Source organism: Gossypium arboreum, chromosome 6 (assembly GCF_025698485.1).
Source record: "Gossypium arboreum isolate Shixiya-1 chromosome 6, ASM2569848v2, whole genome shotgun sequence".
NCBI classification, from domain to species: Eukaryota; Viridiplantae; Streptophyta; class Magnoliopsida; order Malvales; family Malvaceae; genus Gossypium; species Gossypium arboreum.
This window is the reverse complement of record NC_069075.1, coordinates 61,286,932-61,312,930: the sequence shown is the minus strand read 5'-3', so window position 1 is coordinate 61,312,930 and position 25,999 is coordinate 61,286,932. Positions and strand designations below refer to the sequence as shown.

At 35.1% G+C, this 25,999-nt stretch overlaps 1 non-coding gene across 1 annotated transcript; it reads left to right on the top strand.

Moving 5' to 3' along the window:
• Positions 1-925: 925 nt before the first annotated feature.
• On the top strand, positions 926-1,032 carry LOC128294657 (small nucleolar RNA R71). The gene has a single exon (XR_008284965.1). It is a non-coding gene; the product is annotated as a small nucleolar RNA R71 (small nucleolar RNA).
• Positions 1,033-25,999: the final 24,967 nt, after the last annotated feature.

Here is a 25,999-nt window from a genome sequence, read left to right as displayed (position 1 = left end):
TTAAAGTATCTAAATTAACTAAGTTAGGATTTACCTTGTCAGCCTTTGCAGATTCTAATTCCTTTGGTGTAGGAATTCCAACAGCTGGTTGATTCTTCTCAACAGGCTTATCTCCGACATCAATCAATCAGGGTTCCAAAATTTTACCACTTTGTAATGCCACTGCCTTGATATGTTCTTTACCAAAATTTCTTGGATTCTCAGTATCGTTCAACAAGGTTCTTTGCAGTCTATTACAAAGCTCCGTAACTAATTGACTCATTTGGTTTTCCAAATTTTTCAATGTTGCTGTTTGGCTTTGGATCGCCATGTACGCTTTCAACAAGCTTGCCAAGCTATTTGATGCCTTAGCTTGAGGTGGTTTTGGATCTTGTTGGTTAAACCCTTGAGATTGGTTCGGTCTATGCTGCAAGAAGTTATTTTCAATCCATTTCCTTGGTTGCTCTAAGAAAAGCTAGGATGATTACGCCATGAAGGATTGTAGAAGTTGGACTAGGGTCCTTGTCCACTCCTATTTTGATGTTGGTTCCCCACATAGTATACTGACTCAGGATTTGAGGGACAATTCTGAAAAGAATGACCTTCCCCACAGTACACACAGGAAACTACTTCAAATGAACTTGGTGGCTGAGCTGTAAAATTATTAACACTATTAACAATAAACTATTTTAACATAGAGAAAATAGACAATACCTAAACTGATAACGAAGTGAGGGCGTCAACTTCATGAAATCCAGCTACACTTCTTCCTGAAGCTATTCAATTTGTTGGCCATTGATAGTTATTACTCGTGATCCTCTCAATGATCTCATAAGCCTCAATATTAGACTTAGATAAAATTGCACCATTCGCAGAAGCATCTACTATCAATCTTGTATGTGTATTGAGACCATTATAGAATGTCTCCAACTGGATACAATGAGGAATCCCATGATGAGGACACCTACAAAGTAACTCCTTGAATCACTCCCAAGCCTCATACAAAGACTCGTCATCCAATTGTTGGAAAGTTGTGATCTCATTCCTCAACTTAGCGTTTTTGCTAGGCGGAAAATACTTAATCAAAAATCTCTCTACTAATTCTTGCCCTGTAGATATGGACCTTAGTGGCAATGAATTGAGCCATGCTTGTGCTTGATATCACAACAAGTACAGAAACAACTTCAACCTCAGTGCGTCTTCAGTCACACTAGCTATCTTGAATGAATCACTCACCTTTATAAACAATTGAAGGTGGAGATGTGGATCTTCTGTAGGCATACCACTGAATTTGCCCACCGTTTGGAGTATTTGAAACATCACTGGTTTCAGTTCAAATTGGGTTGCCTCAATATCTGGCCTTTTAATTCCTGGATTTAACTCACTGAAAAGTGGCACAGCATATTATCTGATGCATCGATCCTATCATCGGTAATGAGGATGGGATTTAGTACATAATCGGCTTCATTACCTTGGTCTTGATTCTGATTTCCAAGGTCCATCTCAACTTGTCTTTGAGCTATTCGTTCAAGTCTTCTTTGTCTGAAAGCTTGCTCAATTTAAGGGTCTACAAAGAGTAAATCGATAATCTGATCTATGCTCATAAACACATGAAATGATATCACAAAATTAAAAAGAATAAGTTAGTAATTTTAGAAATAAATCAAATTGGAAGTAAATAATTTCACAAAAAGAAATGATTATGGCAACAGTTAACAATTCCTAGTAACCACGCTAAAAACTTGTAACGCGTAGGTTTGTGCAAGTGTGCAAAGTTGTTATCAAGTAATAAGTATCGAGTTATCATCTCCACAGGGATTGTATTTGTGTTAAATCACTTAATTGTAAAATTATACTAACAACTTGGTAAATAAAAAGCAATATGGTTGAGAAGTGATGATTAAAATTGAATATATTAAACAAAATGCAGTGATCCCTAATGTAAATTATCCTAAGTATGAAAACTATATGAATGAAATAGATTTTAAAAAATTAAACACTTTTTACAACAATTATAACATAAATAAACTAGGACAATTACTTTAACTAAACTCAACTTATTATCAACATGCTTAATAACATTCAGAAAAACATTCTATGGAAACTCAGTCTTTCATGAGTTTGGAAACCATATTAGGTCCTTTTGAAATCCTTTACTTAGTAAATAAACATTTTACTAATCCTTATTTACTAAGGATTTCCTAGTATTCGTGTGAGGTAACAGGGACGTGTTAGGTTTGAAACAGTTTAATCACACAAATCTTAAAACTATGTAGATAACAGAGCTTGGTTAGAGTTGTTATGCAACCTGCATTTTAATTAGGTTAGGAGCTAAATTGAGCATGCACATTTCAATTATGCATCCATTAGTCGTCGTCTGGTTAGGATCGCTCAGCTAATTCAGGTGCATTTCAATCATGTATGAACAAAAGACAGACTTGATTTTAATTGAAAACATGATCGATTGAGGCACAAACATTATAAGCATGAATCAAATAAATATTATTTAATCAAAGCAATCATCTTAAATAAAATTAAGCTAACATTGTTGTAAACAAGAACAAAGAACACATAGCAAACATTTTTAGATTAAATTAAAGAAAGGAAAGATTAAACCCAAATCAAAGTGGCTGTCACCCAAGACTCTGACTGACTAAGCTCCTTCGCTTCTTTGCTTTTCTCCTTTGCTGATGGCACTCCAAGGTGGCCGACCAAGGGCTCCTTAAGAGGCTTAATTGCTAATATCTCTATAAAGAGATGATGCTAGGTGTGGGGAATGGAAAAGGCTAAGAGAATTTGGAGAGAAGAAAGAATGATGAATGATGAGGGATGATGGATTAGGAAATGAAGGAGTCTTATTTATAGGTGAAGAGAAGAGAGTAGTTTGCTAAAAATAGTGGATGTTAACATCTTCAAATCTCCTCAAATAGTGGTCGGCTATGCTTAGTAGCTTTTGACTTGATTCTCAGGACTAGGACTCAGTCAATTGTAAATCTTCGGGCAAATCTCCAATTTCTTCAACACTGCAAGGACCTTGTGTAATCAAACCAAAAAGTGGCTTAAAAGAAGAGCCAAGTGTAGCCAAATTTCGGTCGACTTGGTCTTCAATTTGGACTGTTTTGTAATCCAACAAAACAATTAGACTTGTCCAAAATAAATTAATAAGTTAAAGGACCAAAGAATAAAACTTAACCTATTTAAATAATTAATTAAAACCCAAATTACTAATGAAATATTTTAAAATGAATTATTAAATATAATTTTATATTTTTTATTTAATTTGATCATGCATGGCCCATTTTATATCTTAAAAATATAATATGCTCAAATCAATATAAAATAAGCCGTTTTATGCATGAAAACTATATAATAAAGCATAAAATCACATTTTAATAATTTCTATGTCCTAATTTCATATTCTCACATATTTCATTAATTTATTTAACAATTACTTAGTTTTAACAATGAATTTAAGTAAAAATGATAAATTACATTAGAAAAATCTTATATATTTTTCAGTTTACATAATGTCTTACTATGCTAGCTTTATATATATATATATATATATATATATATATATATATATATATAAATGGTTGTTTTAGTAAGTTTAACATATGGGTTAAACTAGGGTAAAATTTTGAACATGTACGCATGTAGTGGTATGCCTTGAAAATGATGAAATTTGCTTGAGATGGATGCTTGAAGTGGTTGGATTGTATTGGGTATGTCTTAGTGCAGAACATGGTAAATTTGGGTGACAAATGAGGCTAGGGAATGGCTTATTTTTGTCCACACGGGCAGGCACACGGGCGTATGTCTCACATACGGGCTGTCCCATGGGCATGTGGTCTGGTCGTATGTCCCCTGCATTTTAAAAATAAAAAATAGAATGCTTAGAATTGGGCACACGAGCAGAGACACAAGCATGTGTCTTAGCCATGTGGATGACACGGTCTTGAACACGAGCGTGTTACATGGCCGTGTGAAAACTGCACCTAAATTTTGAAAATAAAAATTTGCCACACGGCCTAGCACATAAGCATGTGACTTGGCCGTGTGACTTCAATTTCTTCATGCTGTAAAAGTCAGAGAGTTACAAGGGTTAGGGACACGGTTGTGTGTAGTACATCGCCTGACCACATGGCGTATCCCTAGACCACACGGGCGTGTGAGCCTTACACCTAGGAAAAAATTTGGAATTTCATGAAAATTTCTCTGAGTTCTCAATTTAGTCCCAATTTGATTCCAACACTCATTTTGGGCCTTGAGGGTCCATATATGGGATGATATGTATGATCTCGGATAATGAATAGTAATTTATGTAAATTAATTGAAAAATGTTTTGAATGTTTCTGTAATACTCTGAAACCCTATTCTGATGATAGATATGGGTTAGGGGTGTTACATTTAGTGGTATCAAAGCTACAATTTAGCCGATTCTCAGACTACAATAGCAAGTACGAGTCTAGCTATACATGCCATTTTATAAATTATGATAATGTGATATCTCCTGACCACTTTTAAATGTGTTTTCACATAGTAATGTCTTTCAGCCAAGCTAGAACTGAGACTAAAGAAGTTAAGAGCACTGCTCAAGCTTCCCTGCAGCAAGCTGCACCTAGTGGTAGTGAAGTCTCATATCTAAAGGCCGAAGTGAGGTAGCAAAAGCAGTCTTCCTTTTATTGATGGATAAATGGTTTAGTGAATATATGAGAACAAATCCCGCTGTTCAACGACCTCCCCTACCTATTTCAAAAATAATGAAATGCCACAGGATTCTAGATTTGTTAGAATTGGTAAGGCTCCAGTAGACAAAATCAAAAAACATGAGGTTGAAGAATTTTGGGCTATGGCCGATGATGATCTAGAGAAGGCCAAATTTTTGCTGGAAAATACTATCCGGGTTCTACATGAGTTATCATGTACACCAGCTGAATGTCTGAAATTTACGATATCATTGTTGAAAGACACAGCATATCATTGGTTGAAAACTATATCTTCTGTGGTACCTAAGGAAAATATTACATGAGAATTTTTCCAAAAAGAGTTTAAAAAGAAGTATATTAGTCAGATGTTCTTAGACCAGAAAAAGAAGGAATTTCTAGAGCTCAAATAGGGGAATATGACAGTGCTCGAGTATGAATGAGAATTTGTTAAATTGAGCAAGTATGCTAGTAAATGGGTTCAGAATGAAGCCGAAATGTGCAAATGATTTGAAGAAAGGTTAAACAAAGATATCAAGCTGTTAATTGGAATCTTAAATTAAGAGAATTCACAGTGTTGGCTGAATAGGCATACAAGGCTGAGGAATTAAGCAAAGAGAAAAAGCAAGCGAAAATGGAAGCTTGGGTTTCAAGTAAAAGATTTGCAAGCAAGGCACAATCATCTGCTTCAAAGAAATCAAAGAATTATCATGAGCATTTTGCTACCTCAAAGGAGTATTCGGGAAAGGAACGAAGCTTTAAACACACCAACCCGAGGTCTTCGTCTCCTTTAACCACCAGTGTTGGGAGTGTTGGACACCTCAAACCACAATGTAATGTCTATAATAAATTGCATTTCAGAGAGTGTCGGATGAGAAGTGGGGCTTGCTTCCAGTGTGGTTCTCTCGACCATTATCTTAAAGATTGCCCAGAAAGGGTTGAGAAAGACGTTGAACAGAACCCGAAATTGAGTAATCTGTCCTTGAGGGGTAGACCACCATGGTACTCTAGAAATGTCAGTGGTAGTCGTAGTACTGCAAAGGATTTAACAGCTAAATCTGAGGCTCGAGCTCTGGCAAGAACCTATGCAATACGTGCAAGGGCCTTTGGCACTAGATGTTATCACTGGTACATTCTTTCTACTTGATACTGATATTATTGCTTTGATTGATCCTGGTTCCACGCACTTATATATATGCACAAAATTTGTATTTGATAAAAATATGATTGTTGAATTCACTGAATTTGTGGTTAAAGTTTCAAACCCCTTGGGCCAGTATATTATGGTGGATAAAGTTTGTAAAAATTACCCATTGATGATAGAGGGCTTGTTTTCTGGCTAATTTGATGTTGTTACCCTTTGATGAATTTGATGTAATATTGGGAATAGATTGGTTAACCCAACATGATGTAGTGGTAAATTGTAAGCGTAAATACATTGTATTGAAGTGTCATAATGGTGAGTTACTCCGAGTTGAATCTGAGAAACTAGATGGACTATCTAACATGATTTCAGCAATATCAGTATAGAGATATATTAAAAAGGGGTATGAGGCTTATCTTACTATTGTACTGGACACCAAAATGCTAGAGTTGAAAATCCAGTCAGCGCAGGTTGTTTGTGGGTTTCCTGAGGTATTTCCAGAAGAACTACCTGGTTTACCTCCAGCTAGAGAGGTGGAATTTTCCATAGACCCTGTGCCAGGGATGACTTCCATATCTATGGCACCTTATAGAATGGCTCCTGTTGAATTGAAATAGTTAAAGATATAGTTGCAAGATTTAATTGATAGAGGATTTCCCCGACCCAGCTTTTCACCATGGGGTGCAACAGTATTAACTGTAAATAAGAAAGATGGATTATTGAGATTATGCATCGATTACAGGCAACTTAATAAAGTCACAGTCAAGAATAAATACCCGTTGCCTCGTATAGATGACTTGTTTGATCAATTAAGAGGTGCCACTGTATTTTTGAAAATTTATTTACGATTTGGTTATTATCATCTATGAGTAAAAGATTCAGATGTACCGAAGATAGCTTTCAGAACTAGATATGGGCATTTTGAGTTTTTGGTGATGCCATTCGGATTAACAAATGCCCCGGCGGTATTTATGGATTTAATGAATAGAATTTTTAGACCATACCTGGATAGGTTCGTGGTTTTTATTGATGATATTTTTGTTTACTCTCGAGATGTGAATAAGCATGCTGAACATCTGAGAATTGTTTTGCCAAATCTACGTGAGAAACAACTGTATGCTAAGTTTAGTAAATGTTAATTCCAGCTACGAGAAGTTAGTTTCCTTGGACATGTTGCATCGGCAGAGGGTATTCAGGTAGACCATAACAAAATTTCAGCTATTGTAAGCTGGAAGCCACCGAAGAATATTTCAGAAAGTAGAAGCTTTCTAGGACTAGCAGGATACTATAGGAGATATGTTAAAGGGTTCTCAATGATAGCTTCTTCGATGACTCGATTGTTGCAAAAAGAGGTGAAATTCAAGTGGACTGATAAATGTCAGTAGAGTTTTGATAGATTGAAAGCTTTATTGACGGAAACGTCTGTATCTTACAACCTGAATTAGGTAAGGAATAGTTTACAGTGATGCCTTGTTGAATGGTTTAGGATGTGTATTGATGCAAGATGGAAAAGTAGTGGCATATGCATCTAGGCAGCTAAAATAGCATAAAAGAAATTACTCGATACACGATCTTGAATTAACAGCTATTGTTTCTGCATTAAAAGTATGGCAGCATTATCTTTTTGGTCCAAATTGTCACATCTTTATGGATCACAAAAGTCTAAAGTATTTAAGGACATAGAAAGAACTGAATTTGAGACAACGTAGATGGTTGGAATAATTGAAAGATTATGATCTCGTTATTGATTACCATTCGGGGAAAGCTAATGTAGTGGCAGATGCCTTGAGCTGGAAATCCTTGTTTGCCTTACGGGCATTGGACACCTAGTTGTCTTTATCTAATGATGGTTCACTCATAGCTGAGTTAAAAATTAGACTGAAGTTTATGCAACAGATCTCTGAAGCTTAGAAAAATTATGGTAAGTTTCAAGTGAAACGGATACAAAGTGAGTCGATTCCTGACTCAGAATTTTAGATCAGGACTGATGGTTGTTTATTATTCAGAGACAGAATATGTGTATCGAAAAGTTCAGAACTGATACAGAAGATTTTGAATAAAGCTTATAATGGTAACATGTCTATCCATCCTGGTAGCAATAAAATGTATAATAATTTAAAAAAGATGTACTGGTGGCAGGGAATGAAACGGGATATTTCTAAATTTATATCAAAGTGTTTGATATGTCAACAGTGAAGGCTGAACACAAAGTACATTTGGGATTATTGCAGCCAATTACAATGCCAGAATGGAAATGAGAAAGAGTTGTCATGGATTTTGTAACGGGATTACCTTTATCACTGAACAAGAAAGATGTTGTCTAGGTAATTGTCAATTGTTTAACAAAGTCAGCACACTTTATCCCTATACGTATGGATTTTTCATTGGATAGATTGGCTGAACTTTATGTGTCTGAGATTGTCAGATTGCATAGAGTGCCTATCTCCATTATTTCGGATAGAGATCCTCGATTTACATCTCGATTTTGAAGTTGCATGAAGTTTTGGGCACTCATTTACACTTTAATACTGTATTCCATCCTCAAACAAATAGACAATCTGAACGTGTGATATAGATTTTAGAAGACATGCTTCGATGTTGTATACTTGAATTTGGAGGTAACTGGGAAAAATACTTACCTTTGATTGAATTTGCTTACAATAACAGTTATCAGTCCAGTATTAGAATGGCACCGTATGAGGCTCTATATGGTCGTAAATGTAAAACCCCATTGTATTGGATAGAGTTAAGTGAGAAAAAGATATACGGAGTCAACTTGATCCGGGAAATCGAAGAAATGAAGATAATTAGGGACAGTTTGAAAGCAACCTCGGACTGTTAAAAATCTTATGCCGATTTAAAGTGAAAAGAGATAGAATTTCAGGTTGGTGATAAAGTATCTTGAAAGTGTCACCTTGGAAGAAAGTTCTTTGATTCGGCCGTAAAGGAAAACTGTGTCCATGGTTTATTAGGCCATATGAGATAATTGAAAGAATCGGGCCTATTGCATATTGGTTAGCATTGCCACCGGAGCTTGATAAAATTCATAATGTGTTTCATGTATCTATACTATAATGATATCGATCGGATCCTTCACACATTATTATGCCAATAGAAGTTGAGATTCAGCCTGATATGACTTACAGTGAGGAATCGATTAAGATACTGGCTTATGAGACGAAAGAGCTAAGATATAAAAAGGTGGTCTTGGTAAAAGTCCTCTAGAAACAGCATGGATTAGAGGAAGCTACCTGGGAGCCTGAGCACACCATGAAGAAGCAATACCCTAACCTGTAACAGCTCGATTTTAGGTCTAGTTGAAATAGTGGTTTTGGGACCACTAATTCGAGGATGGAGAAATTATTTTTAATATTATTTTGTGTGTTTTGGCATGATTATATGAGAGTATGAAAATTTTGGTGAATTAATTTTAGCGATTTCATGCCTAATTGTGAAAAATGACTAAATCGCATAAAGTGCAAAAGCCCTATTTTGATAGCTAAGGGTGTCAAATAGCTAGAGAACTAAAAATTGGGAGTCTTTAAAGAGCAATTAGACCCCTAATACATAGGCTGGCTGGCCATAGAGACAAGATTCGTCAAAAAGTCAAAGATTAGGTAAATTTGGTGACTAAATTGGCTTTGAATTCAATAAAACAAAGAGAGAATTATATCATATTTTCTCTCATCTTCTTCCCACCTAAAATATCAGCCATAAGAGGGTTTTGAAGCCTGAAAATTTTCAGCCACTTAACATCTCTACAAGTAAGTGACTTTAATGCCTTTTCTTGAAAATTTTTACATTTTTAGAACCCTTATAGCATGAGCTTTCTAACAATGGGACTATTTTGTTAAATGGTTAAAAGTCTAGGGTTTTACCATGAGAGTGTTCATGTTGTTTTCTGAAATTTTATGGAAGAAAATGAATCATTGTTATGAAATAAACAACATTTGTGAAGGGACTTCTCATGAAAACCCTAATAGGACCATTTTGTAAAGTTTGTAAAATAGATAGTAATGTTGTGAAATATTGGAAATTTGGGGTTGTCATAAGAGAGATAAGTGGTTGGTTAGGCTTGACTAATAAGGAAACTCGATAGAAATCGATTTCCGGGATTAGTGATAAAATGGTTATTTTGTGAAAATCTAGGGGAAAAATGGTTAGTTTGCCCAAATCATAAATTACTGAGCGTTTAGATTTAGTTGATGATTAAAGGATTAAATGTTGCCATTTTAGATCAAGAAATACAAAATCCGAACCTAGATCGGGGGAAGGCCAAGCAAGTAGATTAAATCAATTAGTTGTCACATTTTGAGTACCGGGGTAAGTTGTATGTAAATAATACAACTACATTGTTATTATATGTGTTTGAATTAATATAGCAAAAATTACTTGTTTGTGGAAATGATTATGTATGATAAATATTGAGATAGTAGAACTCCCGTTTGAACCTTAGGAAATGAATCGAATATACATGCCATGACATTCGGGTTATTTGTGTAACGCCCCGTACCCGAGACCATTGCCGGAGTCGAACACGAGGTGTTAACGGACTTAATTCATTTCTTAAACAGCTCATACAATTCATTTTAAAATTTCCAGACAAGCTAGCTAACTGCATCACAGTCGCTTTAAAAATCATATCTCGAGTTAAAAAACTTGAAATCCAGTTCCGTAAATTTTTCCTGAAACTAGACTCATACATCTATCTACTAATTTTTTTTCAGAATTTTTTGTCAGGCCAATTGGTACAGTTTATTAGTTAAAATCTCCCCTATTTTAGGGTTTGACTACTCTGACCTCTGTGTATTACGAATCAGATATCTCCCTGTACAGAGCTTCAATGACTATACCGTTTGTCTCTAATAAAACTAGACTCAATACTGAATCTGAAAATATAAATTATGACTTATAATTATCTTTGTAAAATTTATGGTGAATTTCCAAAGTCATAACAGGGGATCCAGAAATCGCTTTGGCCCTGTTTCACAAAAATTTAAACATCTCATAAAATATAGCTCATATACCTATTTTGCTTCTTCCATATGAAAATAGACTCATCAGGCTTCGATTCCATAACTTATTCATTATTTAATTCCATTTCTACTATTTTTAGTGATTTTTCAAATTCACATCACTACTGCTGTCTGAATCTATTTTGTGGTAAATTTTACCTATTTTATGGTTTCCATGGATTAGCTAGCAATTTGACATACATAGCACCAAATATGATCATGATTAGCCATTCCAATGGCTAATCATTACCAAGCATTTCCATACCACTCAATAACCATATCATAAGACCTTATATACAAAATGATTATAATGCTATACTCAAAATATACAAGCCATTTTCGCATGGCTATACGAATATACATTACCAAAAGATACTTAATTAACAACAAAGGTCAGTCCTATACATGCCATTATCAAAGTTCAACTAAAAGAGTACCAAAAAGGGGCTTAGATAGTGTGGATGACTTCGACTTTGAGATCCCTGAAAACCGTAGCTGACGAACAAAATCTACAAAACATAGAATTAAGACAACAAAGTAAGCATTAACATGCTTAGTAAGTTTTAAGCATTTCATTTAAAATCAAACATTAAGTATCGCTAAGTTCATACTTAAACTGTAAATCATTTGACCGGTTGAACACAAGCGTACTAGTTATAAGGCTGATTGGCCTAATACATACATGTATACTCACAAGGCTTTTAGCACATACTTTACCGTACTATTTAGCTCATACAATTAAATTTAGACATATACTTCCTTATAACAATGAACATCAGCCAAATAGACCATTCTCTTATTCGTAGATATGGTACTCATCCACACACATACATATATATATACAAACTGATAAATACATATGTATATATATATCTAATTATCATTCTTTATATTAATGGTTTGTTTCAAAAACATCAATCGACATATGAGTACGTAATACGTACCTGGCTATCTTAGTATATCATACCAAATCAATAGTGGTTTTCTCGAATATTCAAATTCACGATTTTACTCAAATCACCGGCGTTAAGCCTGCTAGGTTTAAAACCCGAGTCCGATCACTAGCACAAAGCCTTCGGGACTATTAGCCCGGATATAATTCCAGCACATAGCCGGCGAACCCGAAGTTCGACTATGATTCCCGCATATAGCCTACGGACCTTAAGTCCAGATATAATCACCATATATCATGTATATATATTCATATTTTACCACATCTCATTCTACATATCACAACAGTAGTCATTTCCACATTCAAAATAAGCTTCATACGAGTACCATTGTTAATATTACGGTTCAAACATCATAAAAAATTCTCACATACTCCTTCTATCATTCAACTTATCCTATAATGATCAATCATCTATCAATCATATAAATAAGTTATTAATCATACACTTTATTCAAATAAGACTAAAAGATCCAACTTTACACTTATCCAAGTATCATCAATCATTTACTAAAGGTGATTACTCAAAACTTACCTCGGTGTTTTGAACAGTTGTGGATAATCTACTCGGCTGCTTTCTCCTTTCCCCTATTTGATTGATACCCCTTTTGCTCTTGAGCTTAATTTAGAACAAATAAATTTATTTAAATTACTTACTCGACTTTACTTTTTAGTAGTCACAATAGACAATCATATAAACTTCAATACATATACATAATGCATGCTTTTAATATTATAATTAATTTTAATTTTTTTTTTGTTGGGTTATATTATTACCAACCAAAGACCGAATATGCCTATCACATAATTAAGTTATTTAACACCTAACTCACATAGCCAAAGTATATATATAATCTTAAGGTCCAAATATGAATACCCCCAAAGTTCTCATGACTTAACCCTTAACCACATTTTGCCAAAAATTGTTTGAATTTCTAATAGCATACACATATATAACCAATTTGGAGACTCTATTAACCAAACATACATCCGGCAATAGCCACAACAACTTTACAAGTCTAATTAGAAACATTTTTCATCATTTTAGCTTCGTCTATTAACTCCCAAACACCGAATGCACAATTATACAAATGATAAAAATAATGTTAAATGTCATCAATAAATAAAGCCATACACACACAGCTTATAAGCAAATTTCATCCTTACATAGCCTATAGTTCTCTCGGCCACTCATTCCACAACCTAACAAAACTTCAATTCGAAATCATTAGCTGAATATCAATTGACTTAAGCTACCTTTAAACTTTTACTTATCACCTCATACCAAACTATCAAAATGAACTAATTATAATTATATAAGTACTACCAAAACCGAAACCTATGCATAATATTATTTCTTATGCCCAAACCAAAGACCACATTCGGCAACTTTCATCCACCATTCTACCAAGCACAACCAATTACCCATTCTCTTCTTAAATCTAAATTCGGCACCTCCAAACAAAATAAGTTAAAAATTTCAACTTTTATGCTAACATAACCAGCAACTTAACACATCCACATAACTAACATGCTAATAGCATCAAGGCATCAACTAAAATTTTAAGCTTCTTAGCGAATCCTAACTCTCCAACAACCCCAAATCCAACCATGAGATAGATAGAATTTAGACTAATCATCCAAAGGATGTATAAACTTCCAAAAGTAACATTGAACATACCTTAATCTAGAGAACCACCTTGGCCGAATTTTTCTTCTTCTTCTTCCTCTAGTTACAGCAATGGAGGAGCAACATAAGCTAACTTTGGTTTCTCCTCCCACTAACCACTATTATTTTATTATCCATATTCTTTATTTTATTTTTTTTATTTTTTTAACACAAAATATTAACATAAAATATTTATAATATGTTTTAATCCATAACATGGCCAGCCACTATCTAAAATTTGGCTAATTTGACATGCAAGTACAAGCATTTTCTAACATGCATTAATAGACCACTTTAACATTTGCCTAGCACATTTCTAAATTTTCTCACACAAGTCCTATTTAATAAATTTCACATACTATATACAAAATTTAAGCATGAAATTTTCACACATGCATATTCATATATAATAAGCATCAAATATGACTGTTAATTATTTTTTTATGACTCGGTTTCGTGGTCCCGAAACCACTTTCCGACTAGGGTCAATTTAGGGCTGTCACAATTTGTGTGCTAGTGTAAGACATGTCTAGGACATGCATTGGCCACATTATGGGATCCAGTGTAAGACCATGTCTGGGATGTGGCATTGGCATTGAGATGAGAGCTAGAGGAAGACATGTCTGGGATATGCATCGGCTACAAGATGTGTTAGTGTAAGACCATGTCTAGGACATGGCATCGACTCGTATAGAGGTGTCAGTTTAAGACCATGTCTGGGACATGGCATCGACACGGATATCTGAGAGTTAGTGTAAGACCATGTCTGGCAGATGGCGTCGGCCTTGATTTTGAAAGTCAGTGTAAACCCCTATCCCGTGACCGTCGCCGGAATAGGTAAGGGGCATTACCGGACTTGTAACTCATGTCAGAACCGTAAAATTTTGAACTTTTTCTTGAAATAAAGATCATTCATTTAAATAAGTACTAAGCACGACCAGGATAAAATTTAAGGTTCTCTAAGTAAACATTCAAAGATGCCATTTTCGCATGGCTTATATACATTAACCAAAATATTCTTCCGCCACTAGTCTATTCTATACATGCCATAAAATAGTTCAAAACATAACAATAACAAGCAGTGGATAGTGATAGTGTGACTAGTTGCTGACGATCCCCGAGCCTGTAGCTTCCAAATGAGATCTATAAAACAGAGGAAACAAAGTAAACGGAGTAAGCATTACAATGCTTAGTAAGTTTTAAGCAGTGTCAACAGATAATAATCAAATTATAACATATTTGTTCGTATTTTTATTTCACTCTTCCTTCGGGCATACTATCCCCTTACCGAATATGCACATCTCATCATATACAATAGGCAGATAAACTTTCACATAAAAGTGAGCTCATGTGACATAGATATATTGTGTAATTTCACATAACCTCTCACACTGATCCGATGTCACATAATCATAAGAATAGTCTCATAGATTGCTCACGTATGCATCACATAACTGCCTTATGATTTAGTTCAAATCAAGCTCACCTATAAACTTGGAGTACATACCTGTTTAACCTTTCGCATTGAATATATTTATAAGCAATTCTCATTAGCCATTCGCATTTCGCATTAGCCATTTGGCTTTACCACATATATACACTTCCACGTTCATCACATTGGCCATTCTGCCTTATCACATATATGCATGTTCACATTTATCGCATTGGCCATTCGGCCTTATCACATATGTGCATGTTCACATTCATCACATTGGCCATTCGGCCTTATCACATATGTGCATGTTCACATTCACCACATTGGCCATTCGGCCTTATCACACATATGCATGTTCACATTTATCACATTGGCCATTCGGCCTTATCACATATGTGCATGTTCACATTCGTCACATTGGCCATTCAGCCTTATCACATATATATACATTCACATTCATCACATAAAATCCTAAATCAAAATATAAATTTTCATGTATTCACATCACAATTATCCAAATATACTTCACATACCACATATACTTTCACTTTGTCTTGGCTGAATCTACATCTATCATTTTCCAATGAATAATTCAATTTCAAGCCATACTATCATTTCATATTCGAATACTTATAAACTTACAATTTCACAAATTTTAATATCAAAGATCCATCTAACACTCATATATCATTTTATAACATCACAATTTAGAATTCACGTATGGGTTTAATCAATATCTTATGAGCAACTAAAACAAGTTTTATCCATGTTTACAACATAACCACAAATTCTCTACGAGCTGTTTTCCTGAGCAACAGTCGTTAAATTATTTGTAACTGGGGCTACGAAATTCAAAATTATGTGCCGTTAATTTTCCATGAAAATAGACTCGTATATCCTCTATCCACAAAATTTTCACAATTTTTGGTTTGGCCAATCAATACCAGATTTTTCTTAAAGTTTCCCCTATTTTACTGTTTGACTACTCTGACTACTCTTCACTAAGAATTTAATTTCTCATTGTACAGAATTCAAAATATGTTTTCGTTTATTTTGTTTGAAACTAGACTCATTATGGAGTCTAAGCATATAATTTTATCTTATAATCATTTTTGTACGATTTATAATGATTTTCCAAATACTGAACAGGGGATTTTGGAGCCATTCTGACTCTGTCTCACACAACTTTGAAAATCTCATTATCGGCAACCCCTTTACTTACATGATATCTTTTATACGAAACTAGATGCATCAACCTTTAATTACATAATTTATTCAGCCTTTAAATCAACTCCCACAATTTATGGTAATTTTTCCAAAACACGCTACTGCTGCTGTCCCTAGCAGATTTATACAATTTACTCTGTAAAGTTCTCATTCACATATTTAAAACATAATATCATATATGCCGTCATTTAGAAAAGTCATTGACCTTAACGTATATACATAATTCATATTCATCCCGTTTTAAACTTAAACTTACAAAGGGATCAAACTCAATTACTTAAGAACTTACCTCGGATGTTGTCGAACGACTTCAACAGCTATTCGATCACTTTTTCCTTTCCCTTATCCAACTTTGACCCCACTTGCTCTTGAGCTAAATAAGTATAGATAGAGATGTTTAATATTTTGATCAATAGTGTTTACTTATTATTCACATTCGGTAATCAAATATCCATCTCATTTTAATACATTATCATTACCACAATTAGTCTTAAACCTACCGATTTCATAACTAATATATGTTCATACACAAATGTTACTTTCACCAAATGCTCTTGTAATTAAAGTAATAACTTATCAATCGACTATCAAAGCCAAATGTCATTATATTACTAGATATACAGGCACCCACATACATAAGCTCAATAATCATAATATAACATCATGTAATTATATTATTTATGTGGCCGAATGTACTTGGTCATACATACCCAAAACAAAAATCAAATTCCAAATTTTTTTATTTCATTTGCTCACTAACCGAATTCACTTACCATGTTCACAAACACTCTTCAACGATTTCTTTTCTTTAGTCAAACACATAATTTTCCATCTCAAAATTTATTTTCCTACTAATTTAACTTACTCCGAGGTTGAATGCTACTTTTAGCATTAAGCTTATATTCTCTTCGTTATTAAGTAATTGTTCATAGCTCAGCTAGCATCCATTTTCGATTTAACACAAAAATTCATAACCGAATGTTGTTTATCTTAAGCTATCATTATATTATCAAAATTGAATTAATTAAACTCATATAAGCACTATCAAAACCAAAATCTATGTCTAGCATTACTCAAGGTCTATACTAAAAAAAATCAATTACCAAGCCGAATTGTTCAAGTAACTCAACAATTTCACATTCATCTATTTCATGTACAAATACCAACACTTAAGTATCAACTAGTTAAACTTCAAATAACCACACAAAAAAAAAAAAAACCAACAATCTAACCCCTTAATTTCTACTATGGCCGAAAGCTTAAGACATTACCCAACTCAAAATTTTGTCATGGGTTAAGCAAGGAACTTAAGAACTAACTCAAAATATACTAAAATTTCAAGAATTAGCATGAACTACTCACCTTATTCTTGAGTTCAAGATCACCGAATGGTTGTTCTTTGCTTCCTTTAGAATCGGCTAGGAAGAAACATGGATGAAGACTTTGTTTCTTTCACCCATTTCCTTCCTTTAATTATTCTTTCTTTATTTTATTACATTCACCCATGATAATATGGCATCTAGCTAATTAAAGTTAATAGAAAATTCATATTTGATTATATAATTTGTAGCATGGCCGCCACTACCTATAGTTTGGCTAATTTGACATGCAAGTACAAGCACTTTCCAACATATATTAATAGGCCACTTTAGCATTTGCCTAGCACATTTCTAAATTTTCCCATACAAGTCCTATTTAATAATTTCGCATACAAATGATAAAATTAAAGTATGAAACTTCCACACATTCATATTCACATATAATAAGCATCGAATATGACTGTTAATTATTTTTATGACTAGGTTTCGTAGTCCCAAAACCACTTTCCGACTAGGGTCAAATTAGGGATGTCACAGTCAGTGTAAGACCATGTCTGAGACATGGCATCGACTTGATAGATGAGCCAGTGTAAGATCATGTCTAGGACATGGCATCAGCATTATACCCTATGTTTAAGGCTTAGTGAATATCTGATAGTATTCCAAATGGTTCAACGGTGAGAGTTACAGTTTAGGTTAAACTAGAAAAGCATAACCATGTTGTGAGTGGTACAGGTACCTATTTGAATTTTATGAGATGTGAGCTCAATATATGCTATGTGAATTGTATTGGACAGTGACGAGTAAGTTGTGCTTATACCTACTTTTGTATTATGATCATGATGATGAATGGTAAAGTTGTTGTTATATTTATTTGCATGCAACTTACTAAGTTTTATACTTACTCCCTTTCATTTCCATTTTCTTATAGTGCTGTCTAATTAGCTCGAGGATCATCGGACGTTGGAGGCATCGTTCACACTATCAACCGAAGCACTTGGAATAGTTGGATTTATTATTTTGAATATAGCATGTATAAGGCTTTGACTTTTAAGTTTTGTGTCAATGTTAATTTGGCCAAATGTGTTGGTTTGGGATGAATCCCTTCATTTTGTATAAAGCCTTGGATAATGGCTAACGTTCATTATTGATATATGCAAATGATGATATTTTCATGGATGAGTAAATTGCATAAATGAGATAATGCCTTGTGAGGCTGATTAGACCTTGTATTGTTGTGTGGATTTGTCATGTTAGATGATATGTAGGTTAGTGCAAGTAAGGGTGGTAAAAAGGATTGGTAAATAGCAATATTTTGTTCACATAGGTAGACACACAGGTGTGTGTCTAGGCCGTGTGTGACCCACAGTCAGCCCCATGGGCGTGTTATCCAGCCTTGTGTCCCCTGCATGTTAAATTGACAAGTCAGTATGCATGATAGTAAGCACACGGGCAAAGACACGGCCGTGTGTCTCATCAGTGTGAAGGGCACGGCCTAGAACATCGGCATGTGTCTTGGCCGTGTGACCCTTAAGGATTGCTAACGTCAGAAATAGATGTCAAGGTTTTCGGACACGGGCTGAGACACGGGCATGTTAATGCCGTGTGAGGGACACAAGCCATGGACACGGGCGTGTGCCAGATCGTGTGAAAACCCCTGTAGGTTCGAATAGAAAAATTAATCTACACAGGTAAGGGACATGGTCGTGTCCCTAGGTGCTTAGGTTGTGTGTGCCACACGGGCCAACAACATGACCATGTTCAAGTTCCACATGGGCGTTTTCCCTATTTTCAAAGGTTATTTTTCTAAAGTTTATTTAAGGACCCGAGTTTGGCACCTCGTAGACCATATTAAAGAAGTTTAGACCAAGTTTGAAAAAAAAAGTTTTAAATTTTAACGGGCTCGTATGATATGACTTAGTACATGTGTATATGATTTGTGAACAATAATGCCTCGTACTCGGTATCGGCGTCGAACTTGGGTAAGGGGTGTTACATTAGTATTATCAGAGCTATGGTTTAGTCGATTCTAGGACTAACCTAGCATGAGTACGAGTCTAGTTATACATGCCATAATTGTATATTGATAGTGTGACGACTCCTAACGAGATAAATTGTGTTTTCATAAATAGTAAATGGATCCTGATGTAGCTACGACTGAAGGGACCGTACCAATAGATAGTGGGCCCGTGATAATGAGTTAGGATGGAGGGGATAGAGAGGCTTACCTCCATATGATGGATGCTTGGTACACGAAGTTTGTTCATATAAATCTGAACACTCCACCTTTCCCACCTCCTCCGATTCCTCAGTATGCCCTTGTAGCTTCGCAAGGAGTGGATATGGTTAGGAGAGACAAACCTGCAGTAGATAAAATAAAAAAGCAATGGTTCGAGGAATTTCGGGCTAATATTGATGATGACCCAAAAAGAGCAAAGTTCTGGTTGGAAAATACCATTAGGGTATTTGATGAGCTAACCTGCACACCCGAAGAGTGCATTAAGTGCGTAGTGTCACTCCTATGAGATTCGGCTTATCAATGGTGGAACACTCTAGTGTCAGTCATACTAAGAGAGCGAGTAACTTGGGCATTCTTTTAGGAAGAATTCCAAAAAAAATACATTAATCAGAGGTTCATCGACCAAAAGAGAAAATAATTTTTCAAACTAAAGCAAGGCCGAATGACAGTAACAGAGTATGAGCGTGAGTTCATGAGGCTCAACAAATACATTAAAGAGTGCATATCTATCAAAGCCATCATGTGCAAGAGATTTGAGGACGGATTGAATGAAGACATCCGAGTATTTTTCAGCATCCTAGACCTAAGGGAATTTGTAGTACTGCTTGAGAGAGCTTGCAGAGCAGAAGAATTGGTTAAAGAGAAGAGAAAGGTGGCTATTAAGTGGCTTGGCTCAAAGAAGAGATAGATAGGGAAGCCATATTAGTCCTCATCTAAGAGATAGAGGGAATTCACTACCCGATCAAATGCTTCAGGGGGATTCTTGAGTGAAAACAAGAACAAGCAGTACATGGAGTCTAAAGCCCAAACCACTTCCATCGCAAGCGTTGGTAGTACTCGGCCAAATAGACCGGAGTGTTTGCGGTGTGGTAGGGGTCATTTCAGCGATTGCCGAGGGAATGAAAGAGGCTGTGTCAAATATGGATCTCTAGACCACTTTATTCGAAACTGCCCCAATTTAGATGAGAAAGAGAAAAAGCAGGATGAGAGATGCTCCTTCGAGGGGTAGACTACAAAAGAACCAGGGAAATAGGCCCAGTAGCTGAGATGCTCCTAGAGATACTGCTGTGAGGTCCAAGGGTCGAGCGCCTGGAAGGACTTATGCTATTCGTGCTCGTGAAGAGGCATTTTCACTAGATGTGATTATGGGTACTTTTTCTCTTCATGATATTTTTGTTGTTGCTTTAATTGATTCGGGGTCTACCCATTCTTATGTTTGCATGAAATTAGTACTCAGTATGAATATGTTAGTTGAACCTACTGAATTTGTAGTAAAAGTGTCTAACCCGTTAGGTAAGCATCTGTTAGTTGACCAAGTATGTATAAATTGTCCCTTAACAATTAAGGGTCATAGTTTTCCAGCTAACCTCATGTTGTTTCCATTTGATGAATTTGATGTAATCCTTGGAATGGATTGGTTAAGTTCTCATAGTGTTGTAGTGGATTGTTATAACACCCCTTACCCATGTCCGACGCTGAAACAAGGTACGAGGCATTATCGGACTTAAACATACACATTCATGCAAAAACTGGGCCATAAAATCTCTTTTAATTCAAAACCTTTCAAACACATGCATGTCGTCCCTTATTTGGGTCTACAAAGCCCAAAACATTCATCAGAGTCAATTTAGGACTAAACTGAGAACTTTGAGAAGTTTCAGGAAAACTTAGAAAAATTTTCCATGAAACAGGGTCACATGCCCATGTGGACATAGGGGCACGCCCGTGTGCCTTTGGCACGCCCGTGTCCTTAGGCCGTGTAACTCTCTATTTATGATGTCAACATGCAAATCGAACCACACTGCCGGGACACACACCCATGTCCCCAGGCCGTGTCCCTTACACGGTTGAGACACACGACCGTGTCTCGGCCCATGTAATCAACAATTAGGCTATTTTCCAAGCCTTCATGTTATCTATAAACCCTTACAACCTTATACATATTAAAACCACAAATCATGGCATCATTTCAGTGATTAAGCACTCTTTATTAAGACGCATCCTTAACATTAACATGTCCTCTTACAAGTAATGCATCTACTCATGCAATACCAAGTTTAGATTCCTTATTTCATATCCATAAGACTTGTCATTTTGATGACCAGTTTTACCATTATACTATGGTTACCAACTTATGCATCAAGCACTCAAGTTCAATCATTATCACGTTGTGTTTATAATGTGTGATTACTATATGGCTATGACCACCTTAATTGGTCATAGAGTATACATCCAACACACATGTCAGATTACTAACCATGCATGGCAAACAAACATAATCACCTTATAAACATTAGACATGACATAAATAGCTAGGCTTACAAGCCAAAATCAATATGAGCCACATCTCACGGCCATATACATATAACTCAATATAAGCCACATCTCACGGCCATATACATATAACTCAATATAAGCCAACATATTTGGCCAAAGCAAAATAATACATGTCAATCAACTAGATCCCTATACATGCCACTCACTTGAAATTTCTAATATATACTTCATTATTCCAAAGGTAGTGACTTGATAGTGTTATGCTGCCTCCGACAATCTCCAACCCCAAGCTAACCTAAAAACACCAAAAGGAAAGGAAAGTAAGGGATTGAGCTTTATATCTTAGTAAGACCGTATGAAAATAATAAGCAATTTATCAACTTCCTTCTCATGGTAATACAACCCTATTTGCATTTTTACTCATGTTTCAGTCAAGCTATTTTCTCGAGTCATAGTAACTAAATTATTTATATCTAGAGCTACAGAACTCCAAATTAAGTTCTACTAATTTTCTCTGAAACTAGACTCACATATATTCTTACTATAAAATTTTCTGAATTTTTGGTTTAGCCAATTAGTACAGTTTATTCCTTAAAGTTAACCTTTTTTGTTGTCTGACAGTTCTGACCCTTCTTCACTAAAAATTAATTATCTCATAATACGGGACTCAGATGATGTTCCTGTCTATTTCTCTTAAAACTAAACTCATTAAGAATTCTATCCATATAAATTATAACTCATAACTATTTTTTTAAAATTTTCAATTATTTTCTCAAAATAGAATAGGGGATTTCAAAGTCATTCTGACTTTGTCTCACAACAATTAAAATATTTCATAATATGAAACTCTTTTGGTTACACCATAACTAGACTCATTAGGCTTTAATTTCATATTTTATTCAGCCTCTAACTTAATTTCCACTATTTTTGGTGGATTTTTAAAGTCGGACTATGGCTGCTGTCCAAAACTGTTTTAGTGTAAATTAACGATACTACGTTTATCACACCATATTAAGTCATCTTCACCCCATTGGTAAGGTTACATATTCATACATCATAAGTATAGACCTATGAATACAAGGTCATCACAAAATCATTCTCGTAAGCATGAATTACCTATTTACATCTTCACTAAATGTGCATCATAAACTGAAATCATTTCTCATGAGCTTGGCATACATACCTGTGTTAATCAACATGCTCATATTCATTCCTTACTAATAATATAACATGAATTGAATTCACATCTCATCAATTTCATGTAAGTACCTGTACTACTCACAATATGGTCATAACCTTTCTCATTTAGCTTAAACTGTAACTCTCACTGTTGAACCATTTAGAAAGCTATCAAATATTCACTAAGCCTCAAACATAGGGTATAATGCTAATGCCATGTCCCAGACATGGTCTTACACTGGCTCATCCATCAAGTCGATGCCATGTCCCAGACATGGTTTACACTAGCTCTCACATATCTATGTCGATGCCATGTCCCAGACATGGTTTACACTAGCTCTCACATATCTGTGTCGATGCCATGTCCTAGACATGGTCTTACACTAACACATCTCGTAGCTGATACATGTCTCAGACATGTCTTACACTGGCTTACATCTCGAGGCAGATGCATGTCCCAAACTTGTATTACACTAGCTCTCGTCTCAATGTTGATACCATGTCCCAGACATGATCTTACACTGGCTCTCATAATGTGGCCGATGCATGTCCCAGACATGTCTTACACTGGCACACAAATAACCTGAATGTCATGGCATGAATATCCGAATTGTTTCTTAAGGTTTAAATGGGAATTCTACTATCTCAATATTCATCATACATAATCATTTCCACAACCAAGCAATTCATGCTATATCAATTTAAGCACATATAATAACAATATAGTTGTATTATTTACATACAACTTACTCGTTTCAATGGAATTTCATATTCTATCAAATCTCCAAGCATTCAATCAACACATAAATGTTATTTACATTTGACATCACTTTCTGATATACAATATCATCAACAGAAACTTTAACATAATCATGGTAAGATAGATTTTTAAGTATAATAACAATGGCATAAATATCATGCTCATTTAATCACACGGACTTACCTCAAATGCAATTTCGGCTAATTATTCTATTTTTGTCTTTAACCACGCACTTTCTCAATTTAAGCCCAAATCTCGATTCCTTGATCTAAAATGATGAAATTCACTCATTTAATCACTAAATAAATTTAGAGAATCAAAAATTCACATTTTTGGAAAAATGACCACTTTGCCCCTAAACTTTCACAAAATGACCATTTTACCCCTAGGCTTGAAAATCTATTTTTATCGAACTCTTTCATGTCTTAAGCCTAGGAAAACCATTTTTACTCATATAGAAACCCAAAATTTCCATTATTTCTCCACGTTACTGTCTATTTTACAATTACTACAAACTAGTCCTTTTTAGGTGTTTTCATGAACACCACTTCACAAAAGTTGTTTATTAAACAACTAAGATTCATTTTCTTCCATAAAATTTTGGAAAATATCATAGATGCTCTCATGGTAAAACCCTAGACTTTCATCCATTTTGCAAAATAGACCCCTTACAAGAAAGCTCATGTTACAAGGTTTCTAAAAATGCAAAAATCATCAAGAAAGGCTATCTAAATCACTTACTTGCAAGGGTGAAGAGTGGCTGATATTTTTGAGCTTTCAAATCCCCTTCTTTGTTGGTATTTTCGATGGGGAAGAAGAGAGATGAAAAGATGACAACTTTTTCTTTTTGTTTTATTTTATTACCAAAAAAAAGTCACCTAATGCACATCAACTTTGACTTTTGAACCTTTTTTTTGTCTCCTTGATCAGCCACTAACATATATATGGTCTATTTACTCAATAAATACCCTAATTTAATGGTCTATACCTATTTGACACCTTTAGCTAGCAAAACAAAACTTTTGCCCTTTACGCGATTTAGTACTTTTTCGCAATTAAGCATGAAATCGCTAAAATTATTTCACCAGAATTTTCACGCACTCATATAATCATGCTATAACACACAAAATAATATTAAAAATAATTTCTTTGACCTTAGAATAGAGGTTCCGAAACCGTTGTTCCTACTAGGCCCAAAATCGAGCTGTTACAACTGTGGAAGGAAATCTATTGAGTTAAAATGTAAAGACGGGAATGTTCTTCGGGTTGAACCAGATGAATCAGATGACTCACCTGTAATAATATCATCCATGACTACGAAAAGATATTTGAGAAAAGGGTATGAGTCCTACCTTGCATTTGTGTTGAACACCCAATCGTCTAAAGTGAAAATTGAGAAAATACCGGTGGTATGTGAGTATCTAGATGTGTTTCTGAAAGAGTTTCCCGGATTGCCTCCAATCAGAGAAGTTGAGTTTGGTATCGAGTTAGTCCCTGGTACGGTGCCTATCTTAATTGCCCCGTATAGAATGGCTCCAATAGAGTTAAAAAAGTTGAAGACTCAATTACAAGAACTAACTGATAAGGGTTTTGCAAGACTGAGTTTTTCCACGTGGGGTGCTCTAATACTTTTTGTGAAGAAGAAAGACGAGTTGATGAGATTGTGTATAGACTATTAACAGCTCAACAAGGTAGTCGTGAAGAAGTATCCCTTGCCAAGGATCGATGATTTATTCGATCAGTTGAAAGGAGCCACCATGTTTTTCAAGATCAACTTAAGGTCTGACTACTATCAGCTAAGGGTTAAGGAGCAAGATGTACCAAAAACTGCGTTTAGGACGAGGTATGGGCACTATGAGTTTCTTAATATGCCCTTCGATTTAACAAATACCCCGGTGATTTTTATGGACCTAATGAACCGTATTTTTTGGCCGTACTTTGATAAGTTCATAGTCGTCTTTATCGATGATATATTGATTTATTTGCGTGATGAGAGTAAGCATGCGGAGCATTTGAGAACGATTTTACAAACCTTGAAAGATAAGTAGTTATATGCCAAGTTCAGTAAGAGTGAATTTTGGCTTAAAGAGGTCAGATTCCT